The following is a 10,875-nucleotide window of genomic DNA, read 5'->3' as shown; positions in this document are numbered from 1 at the left end:
ACACCGGAAACGCTCTTTTGGAATTTTAAAAAGGTCCACAACCACATTTCCTAACTTCCTAGGAAGGCAAGTGGAATGCCAACTGACCGATAGTCGGTTCAAAATGGATTCAAAGATAGTCGGCTAGAAAAGCACCACAAGGATAGTTAAATTATTTGCTTGCTATTTCCTTTTGTTTCCGGTGCTTTTCGCACTCACCAAACTTTCAATGTTTATTTTCTTCCTTAGACCTTCTAGAGTATTTCATATAGTTTCTTCAGCCATTTGTATTGGCCTTTTAACTTGTGGCCAAGGTCAATTTACAATCTTCGATGAATTATTTAAAATCAAAAGGAGGCTTCTAGAAGGAAAATGGTTATTCAACATTTTGTACACTTTTGACTCATTCATTGACTCTGTCAGCCAATTGTCGATGCTTCTTGCAAAATGCTTTTGTGCAATTTTCCACTCTATCCGTTTGCAATCGCTAAGATTCCTTTCGAGCGGCAGCTATCAATTTTTCACCGATAATGCCTCGCATCAAAGTCAGTTGGCAATAAACTGGAAATGCGACTAACGAGTAAATTCCATTTTTAATTTCGTCGCACTCTTTGTCTATCTCAACGCCATTTGGTCTCTGCATCATCTCGCTTTTATTTGCCACTGCATTCCCAGTCGCCAGTCCGTTTTCCCCTTTTCCGTGCTCTGGGTACTGGGTTCTGGGTTTTGGGTTTTGGCCAGTTTCAAAAGCTTGTCAGCGGAAAACGTAAACTAACGACATTTTCGTTTTCTTATTTACACAATCAATTTCGTGCTTTTGTGATCCACGGGCAAAGGCAGGCAGGGAATGCTGAAATGAAGAGCCCTGCGAATCCTGTTGCCAGTGCTCCTTGCACATGTTGATATACATCCACTATATCTCTGGACTTCCCTTTATCTTACTCTTCCTTGGAGCATTATATCTTTTGAATAGTTTTGCATATGGCCGAATATTTTCTTAATTGATCAAGATCGAAATATATGTTACAAATAGTTCTGAATGCTGAATTAGTGCACCATAAATATTTTAAGCATAAATGATAATAATTTGAAGCTTATTAAATAAGACGAATTTATTTTTTAAGCAAACTAAAAAAATATTATTAATTGTACATTTGCTTTTATACCACATTCTTTTTTAAGGCATGAAACATAGTAAGAAATAGATGACAAATATATATTTTTTATATAGTAATGCCGAAACCATAAGGGTATTTGAAACTATAACTTGAGATCAGGAATTCCTTCTTTGTTTTTGGGATCCTCCACTCCCGTTGTATCGTTAAGTTGCCATAGCTATATAGCTTTAGTTTCGGCAGTGACGATGGCGATGGTGTTGCATTGCTGCTGTTGCTGTAGCTTCGCTCCCGCTGCCGTTTGTGCCGCGAGGGAAATTGTCGTCAAAGCGGAAAAAATGTCACATTGTTGTTCTAGCCATCATGGAGATGAGAGGTGGATGGGCGGAATCGGTAGGTGGATGTTATGGAAGCCAGTCCCACACTTGCCACTCGTTGCATGTGTGTTGCAGTAGCAGTAATAGTTCTAGTTTCGTTTCGCTTTCTTTTCGCCGGCCCCTTTCTTCCGCCATTTCACCCCTTTCCTTTCTTTCCTTTCCACTTTTTTTTTTTTTTTTTTTTTTTTCCTCCTGTGTCCTTTCTTTTGATGTTGACCGCATTCGTTGGCTCGTTTCGCTGGCTGGGTTCGCTTTTTTTCGGGGGGGTCTGCCTTTATTGTTTATGCAACTGTCAGCAGTTTTCGCTTCTCGTTTGCTCCAAGTTTTTCCAATCCCTAGACCCGCCCCCTGGCAGATTTCGTACTCCATACAGATGTAGGTGCTTTGTATCTCTGCGCGACTCCCATATTTGTTGTCATTTCGAATTGTTCCAATGACTTTTGACAGCGAGCAGATTAGCTCGGCGACGCCTCCACTGAATTTTCCGCCAACTTCCAACCCCTTCTGCAATCGTCGGGGGAAATCAGAGGTGTATACTCGGATCACTCTCTATTACCAACGGGAAAAAGTTCATCGGATTCGGATTCGATGGATTTAGTGTGATTACTCAATAAGTATTTTCTTTGTCTCAGGCTGATTGAAATTCAGAGCTTATTAAATGATTATCTTATGAGTTCGATGCAGGAGTTCGAAATTTATTCCAGAATAATTTTGTTCTTGTTACTTTTGTTTTTAATTGTACCTTTAAGGTAACTTTTAATATAAGTTACACACAGATCTTACTTTATTCCATAAACACCATTAGCTAATAAATTCGGCACGCTTGAAAGCACTTTAACCATATATTTTCATGGAACAGGAGCACAGGAAAACCACGAACATCGTAGCGAAGTAAGCCAATTATAAAAAGCCATTTCGCATGTCAACAGGAATTTAAGCTGAAAAGCGCAAACAAAAATTAATTAAATTATTTTCGGCTAAGCAATGTCACATGTGGCGGTGCAATGCAGCTCATCAATAAACAAAATTTATGGCCACCGCCGAAACAGCAGTGATGGGCGAATATAGCAACAAAAAAAGATGGTCAAAGCCAATTAAAGATGGCCTCAACCCAGCGGATCGGGCTTAAACAATGTCCCTGGCGAGGCTGGCGACCAACCGAAATTTCAGCCACCCAATCAGCATATTTAAATTGTGTTGTGTTTGGTGATTGAAATGCATGAAGTACGACAACGTAAATAGGACAACGCACCACAAGTTAGAAGGACACCACACACACTCACACAGAGACACACGCTCACACTCACACTCTAATCGAACGTTGGAAGGACACATTGGCAAACATGAATTTTTACCATGTCGGTGACTCTGCGGCTGCGGGTTTCACCCGATAGCTCCTTGCCTCCTTTTCGAATTCCCCGTTTTTCAGCTCCCGATGGCTACAACGTCCACACTTTAATGGCCCACAGCGCTCTAGAATCGGCTACCATTTCTTTGCACAGTGCAAAATATATTTTAAAGATTTACTTGCTTAACTATTACATATTTTTAATTACTGTTTTCCTTGGAAGCAATCGGTTAAATTTGAATTTATTCAATCACAGAAGGATAAGCTTTCATCATATCAGTTACTTATATTAATATTAATATAATATTATATAATATATAATATAATAATAATATTATATTATTATAGCACAGTCGTTGTAAAATAAGTTTAAACTATGTATTCAAACCATTCAAAAAAAACATCAAAACTTATGCTAGAGTGGGTTTTGAGTTCAGACTTTTGGCGACAACTTCAATTAAGTATCCTTAAAAAATGTTAAAACAAATCCATTTCTAAGTTTTAAATAAATCATAAAAATATTTTAATTCGTTTACCTAATTAGGATATATTGTATGTATTATTCCCAGTGTACATACACCCATTCCGATTCCCATAGCCATTGCCATTCCGATTTCGATTCCGATTCGTCGTCGTCGTCAGAGATCGATGCTGGTCAGCAGTTTCGTTTTGATTGTGCGATTTTCTACTTTGCTGTGCATTTTTCCTTTCATTCATGCTGTTTTCCTCCATTTTTCCGCTTTTTTCCCTGCTCTATTTCCTGATGTGCATTTTTTTCGTGTATTTCTAGCGGTCAGCCGCTGTAGAACTCTAATTGCTCGGCAGTGGCCAACACATGCGAAGGTGGCCTATCCATTTTTTAGAAGCGCTCAAATCGCCGGAATATTGTTTTCCGCTTTTTTTTTCGACCACTGACGAGCCCGAACACTATGGTAAAAATAAGTCGTGGCAGAAAGTCAAGGCGAGCACTTTAAGCCATCCAATTTTAATTGGAATTTAGGCGAAAAGCCGTAAATATTATTGTCGTGGGCCGGGAAGAAAATCTGGCTATTATAAAGGGGCTGCACGTTTTCAATACCGCAGTCAGGCTGCACTGTTCGAGTGCAGATATTGGAGTTTCGAGTGGTTTATGGCGGGAATCGTGTGGCTATAACAGACTCGAAAATTGTCCCCTGGTAGGAAGTACATAGTTGACTGAAGTACCAAATATTTTCACGTGAGTGCCGAAATAGGATTTGAAAAGGAAGGATAAATACGTAAATTTTAAGCTGGATACCCAAGATTATATACAGCCCCCATCAAATAAAAGTTGTTTTTTTTTAAATATTTAGGAGTCCAGGTAAAATCTGAAAAACATCAATGCGGAAAAAAGGAAAATCTTAGTGATACTTGTTGGAATTATTTCGGATGATATACCAAAAGTTCTTTTACTAAATGTGAGGAAGAGTTAATTTTTCGTTAAACATGGATACTTAATTATAAATGACCCCTTTCCACGCCCATCTTGTTGTGCAGTTAATCCTGGTCTTGCTTGCCACAGCAAACCGACATTTGGAGCAGAAGCTGAAATCATTGTCACATTCGCTTGACGACACGCCCCTCAAAAGTGAAGTTGGTGGGCGAGATTTTGGGGGGAGGGAGGGTGGCCGGGGAACATTTGTAGTCAGTGAGATGTTTGCATTTTGCAGATGCAATGTGGATGGGCAGGGAGAGCAAACATGCCAAGTCGTAGCGCTGGAAATCTTAACGTGATTTAAGCCACGAATTGGGGGAAAGGAGTGAATCGGGTCTGAGTGCGAGTGAAAGGGGGTGAAAGGAGGCGAAAGGGGGCAAGAGGGGAAGAGGAGCTCCTGCTGTTGACAGGGACGATGGAGAGAAGGGGGCAGAAGAAGGTGGGTGCAAGGAGGAGCCAGAAGAAGCAAGGAGGACTGGCGTTTGGTGGCTGCACAATTGGCACGTCATTGCGGCCAAAGAAGGAGCAAGGGAAAGTGACAGGATGGCCTGCCTCCGAATGCACTGAAAAAAACATATACAAAGTCTTTTAAAACTTTTTAAATAAATTCTTAAAAGGAATAAAAAAGATAAATGCAAGTTTGACTATTATGAATTTTATATGAACGTTTTAGTAAATTTAGCAATTTCAACTTTTTCTTTATTTTTTTCTTCTTTCTCTTTATTAAAAAAAAATATTTAATATTCTTTGCAAGCGAGTAAAAAACAAGTTTAAAATTTTTGAAGTTGTATAAAAGATATATTTTAAGAAAGGGTATTTTTTATTGGTGTACTTGCTTAACTCCTGCCTGATGTTTTGACAATGGCTCTGCTGCTGATGTTGGCTATTGGGGTGTTGCTGCTGTTGTCGCTTTGCTGCTGCTGCTGTTGCTGCAGTTGCAGTTGCAATAGCTGTTGCTGTTGTTGTAGCTGTTGCTGTTGCAGTGGTAGCTGCCGCCTCGAATCGCAGCCAAACTGCTTCAGTACCCTAATCAGCAGCAGCCATGCAATACCGCTCTGACTTTGATGCACTCACTATTTATGTGCATACCCATGAACGGGCTGGGCTGGCTTGCCACGCCTCTTTCCAAACGCCCACCTCTCAGATCGGTTGGTGGTGCTCCTTTGAAATTGCACGTGACACAAATAGGTAATTGCACTTTGGGCAAAAGTGTGACACGCAGACATCATTCAACGGAGATCAAGGAGCGGTGCGGATAATGTGGACAGCGGTGTTCCTGACACTCTGCCAGGCGATAAGTTTTCTCAGTCAGGGAAAGCACTCAATTGCCCGATGGATTTTCCCATTTTCCAAGTCAGGCACTCCAAAACCTGGGTTTTGCCAGCGAAAGATTCAGCCTTGGCTGTGTAATGAAGTGCGAATTCATGTCGAAGTTAAGTTGGCTCAAAAGTTTGTCAAGCGTTTTAGATACTTAATTAATTTTGCCAAGTTGGATTGAATTTTAGTGTCAGTTCGATGGGTTGAAAGCATACTAAAAATTAAAGGTTATTTATCAACTATTTACAAGTAAATTAAATAAAAAACTTTTACATCTTAAATTACCGGCATTAATTTAATTTTATGTAGCCTAATAACTGGAGTCAAGATTTGTAACCGCGATTTGATATTTAAGAAGACCACAATCCAAGTGCTGTACAGTAAATCCCCAATTAGCTTTTGCCTACATTTCGGCTCTCGTTCAATGTCAAATCCGCCGCAAATCCTTCCACCTGCCTGCACATTAGCACCAGTCTGGCCCCCATCCTTATCGTAATTTAACCAACTGGCGCACCTGTCGCCACGCATTTTCCCTCGGACTTGTCACCGACATGTTCCAGTTTGTTATCGGGCCGACACTTGCACATTTGGGCGGGCTAACACCTAATGTAACCCAAACAGCCGTAACAGGCGACACACAATGGGACAATGGCAGTGCGATTTGTGTTAAACAATTTGTAGTTCGTGTTTTGCTTGTCGCTGCGAGCGTTGCTGATTTCACTTATCGCGCCTCGCCCACGCGGAAATTCCCGTGAAAACAAGCAAATACAATTCCTAAACACGGCAAAATAACCCCTGTTTAAAATGTTCTAAATATGCAGAAATTGGCGTTAACATAGTTTGCATTTTTGAATGTAGGGAGAAATCCGTGTAAAATGTTGTTCCATATATATATATCCATTTTAGGGTAATTAAAATAAAAACGAATTATAAAATTTTCATGAGCTTAAATTGCTTTGAATTTCTTAGTGGCTTATGATGGATTAAACATTTAAATAAAGGTAATTGACAACATAAATTTTAGAATTTTTTTTAGTGTAGATACAAAATTAAAGATAAGCTTGACAGGGCTGCGGGGCTACTGTTGCAAACACAGTTCCAAATTCAACACGAAAAACAATTTTATCGACAGACAAAAATGTTTTTAAAACATTGCACTCGCTGTTAGAAATGTTGAAAATATGTACATACCTATAAATATTTTTTTCCAGGGTGTGAGTATCACTCTGTTCTTTTTTTTAAAGAGGTATAATGAATTTAAACAGGTAGGGGAGGGTGGTCCCATACCGACCGGTCGTACCATACCGACCCCCCATGTTTCTCAGAGATGGCGATGCTAGCCGAATTGTCGGTAACTTCAGTGAAAAGCTGTTATAACACAGACATTTTGGAGATAGATAGCCACTTTGACTTATTTTGTTTCACTGCAATTTTTCCGTTTGTTTTGTTTCAACGCCTGTGACATTTATTTTTGAGCTTTACTGAACTTGAGCTTAAATTTTTTTCTCCGCATAAAAATCGGAGAGTAAATTTTTCTGATCGTTGATAGTCCTAGCTTTCACTCACATAATTAGAATTACATCGCTCTTTGCGTCTTTAGTTAATTCCGAGGAGTTAATCAGAAAAGGTCGTGGTGGTCCGAAACCGACCGCTAGGTGATGGTCCGAAACCGACCCCCATTTATTGGCAGCTTAATATGTCATAGCGTATTTTTGAGGGAAAATATGAAAAAGTAAACAAGATTCAGTAAAGAAAAGTAACAGAAACAGCAAAAACATCAGAAGACAGCGAAGAGACAGTCATCAGCGAGCGGCTTTCGAAAAACAACGCGAAAACAACGCGAAAACTTACTATGAGAAAGAGGACAACTCAGACTTCATCAATTGACTACAGTGCCCTTTATTTCATACATTAATTTTTATTTTCTGGAAAGAACCTTCAATATATTTCCTAATAAACGTCAAAATCATTAAATTCTATTTTATGTTATTAAATTTTTCTGTTAAGAAATAGGGGGTCGGTTTCGGACCACTACTTTTGAGTACGACCAAAAAGTAGAGTTTTATATTTGCCTGAATATCTAACGCTTCAAAGCACCTACGCACTTACTTATCATTTAGATGTATAGTAAACTGATCCCTCTACATAGTAAATTTTTGAACTGAACTGAAAAAGTGATTTTTCTCACCTTTATCGCCTTTGCCTTTTAGGGGGTCGGTATGGGACCACCCTCCCCTAATGTAAGTAAACTAATAAGCAAATAAGTATAGTAGAAAATTGTGGGGTCATGGCAAAAAATTGTTTTAACGTTTTTGTAATTTGAAGATCAAAGTGTTTTACAAAATAATTTAACTAGCTTACATTTTTCAGGCTCATCATTCGCATCTCCTAGTGAGCTGGAAGTTTTTTTTTTTTTTAAATTCATATTAAGCTGTGATCCCACTCGTTGCACTCATATTGATAAATAGCAACTTTGCCTTGCCGACTCAAAGGACAGATTTTAATTGGATGCGCTGCAGGGGGATGCAGAAAATCAGCTCGGAAATGTGAAAATGGTTTGATTAGACGCGACCTAAGGCGATGCAATCTTCCCCAGTTTGATTAATAAATGTCGCGCTTTTTGTGGCCCATTGACAAATATCGCCGGATTGGCCCAGAGCCACCCAAAGCCACCCAAAAAACCACCCATGCAACCACCACAGCGAGCGATTTCCTGTCAATAAGCCTTGTCAGCAACATGAAATTAACGCTATTCAAGCCTGGAGGGCGCCATGCAAGGAATTCTTTCACATTGCGACAAATGTCTGGCTGCTGAATCCGAATTCCCGACTCTGACACTTTCAATCAGTCCGCCAAGGATTCTCGTTCGCCATTTGCCCCCCCTTTTGACAACCATGAAGGGAATGCCAATGCCGCTCAATAAATGTCATTACATTGTCAAGTGCATATTAGCGCCATAATTGAGCGGCGTGAGCAGAATTTTCCAACCATTCCGTGCAACTTCAGAAAAAAATGAAAGCAATGTTAGGTATAAATGAAAAAGTGCAGAGCGCGTTCAAGTTTTCACCGTGAAGTAAAGAACGAGCTGGAATCGTGTTCTTCTTTTTATAAAATACTTTTCTTCTTATAATTCCAAGACAATAATATAAAGAATAATTAAACAAGAATTTAATTAGGTTTGTTGCATGATGTTCCCTCACAGATTTATTTTGTATACACACAAAACTTTAATTAAGCTAGAAAATGTTTCATTCTCAAATGCTGTGTTTTCGACACCTAATTACTCACTTCTTATTAATGGAAAAGTATGTATACCTTAGTCGGATGTTTGGGCCAATTTAAAATCAAAGCAGTTGAAGCCCCAACTAATTAACTGAAATTTACAAAGTAAAGTTCAGGGCAAATATAAGCAAACCACTTGTTTGACTTTTGCAAATTAATTATTTAATTTAATGCAAACATTTTGCAAACACACAACAAAGTAGACAAGGCCAATTAAAACTGGCCAAACAGAGACCGACATGCCGAGACTAAAAGAGTGGGGCAAACACAACAACCAAAGAAAATTTTTTGACCAATACACTTTTAATGGGCGAACAAATTGCAAGCCTGAATAAAAACAAGTTTTTATCAACAACTTAAGACTGAATTTTTATGCTACAAATAAGCGCAAAAAATGCGTCGGCATTTCCTTTCGGTCTGGTTGGCCGGAATTCTCGCATTTTCCGGCTGAACGCTTGCAAACCAAAACTGAATTTATAAACCAAAAATGCATGATAGCTGGTACCCCCTCCTCACCGTTTGTCTGCGGCTTTTGCGGCTGTTGTGGCGACGTCCGAGCCGCAGCAACAACAAATCCAAAAAAGAGCAACTAAAGCCACCAGAATTATCATTACGGCGGGAAAAATCTCTTGGCAGTTCCCAGGACTTTTCCATTGCCACCCACCGCCCTCCGTTTTATTTCTAGTTTGCTGCTTTGCGGGGGCCCAATTTTTTCAATTTTTAGTTTATGCCTTGGCCGACGATAAAATTGCGGGGGCGTGGCCTCTGGTTGGAACAAAAAAAAAAAAAAAAGTAAAACGAAGCGAAAAACGCCCAAAATTATTAGTGGAGTTCTCATCTTTTCGCGTCTTCTCCACCGGCTTATGTTTTATGGCCCACTTGCCAAGAGCCAACTGAACTCGGGTAACTGAACTTGCATCTGCCCGAAAATGGGAAATTTATTTTTACCAATAAAACAGAAGGCCTAATACCCTCTCCAAGAAAAGTTCAGCTTAAGCTTATGTTGTAGAAATGATAGGGTGATGTAAAAGAGGTCAAAAGGAAAATAAATATTAAATCGAGACAAACAGAAACAAAATTTTAAGAAATCACAAGCAAAATGTATACAAAAGTTAATTTAAGAACTTAAAATTTCTATTAATTTATTAGTTCTTAAAAGTTCTTGGCTTGCAAATATTAATTATTTATTTGCTGTAATATTTACCGAAAACCAGCTTATTATTATTATTATTTATAATCTTGTTTCAATAAAAATGTTTGGATGAAATACTCTTCCTAGCAATTCGTACTTAAAAACATTTCTTGTTGCCTCGGAATTTATGACTATCGGCCCAAGTTAGCAAACATTGAACGAGAAAAAATTGTGCATCAGGCAAACAGAAGCAAACAAAACAAAACACATGGCAACATAACTTGGCATCATTATACGAGCGACAGAATGGGCGGGCGAGCAGAAATACGAACATAGATATATTTCCAGCCCGTTTTGAGCTCTTGAACTTATACTGCACTCCGGGTTGTTTCCCATTTTTTTCTATGTTTGGTTTTTTTTGGTGGCTGCTGTTGTTGTGTTGCAGATTTATGCTTTATGACCAAAAAGTGTCTACCATTTTGGGCCGGAGTTGGCGATGAAGAGTGTGTTTCAGGAGCTTGGCTGGCCCCAACTGAAATTCAAAAGTAACTCATGCGGAGGCTTATAGTTAAATACGGGTGAGGACTCAATCTCAAAAGGCAAACGACACAAATTATTATATAAATCCTAAACCTTTTGTTTGTACAGCATACGATACCTCTAGAGTTTGCAGAGCTTATCCTCTTAGATTTTTAGGATAGATGTGATGATTTAAAAACAATTTCATTCTCGGCACCAATTGTTTAGATTTTTATCATGCGCTAAACGATTACAAGGTTAAGTCTTCATAAGCCAACTCATTTTATGGCTTTAAAAATCCTTCATGTTTTCCTTTATTTCGAATATTTTCTGAGTTTTTTGTACCTCGTGCC

The sequence above is a fragment of the Drosophila ficusphila genome, unplaced genomic scaffold, assembly GCF_018152265.1.
Source record: "Drosophila ficusphila isolate 14025-0441.05 unplaced genomic scaffold, ASM1815226v1 contig_127, whole genome shotgun sequence".
NCBI classification, from domain to species: Eukaryota; Metazoa; Arthropoda; class Insecta; order Diptera; family Drosophilidae; genus Drosophila; species Drosophila ficusphila.
The sequence above is the reverse complement of the archived record's forward strand: the minus strand, read 5'-3'. Positions refer to the sequence as shown.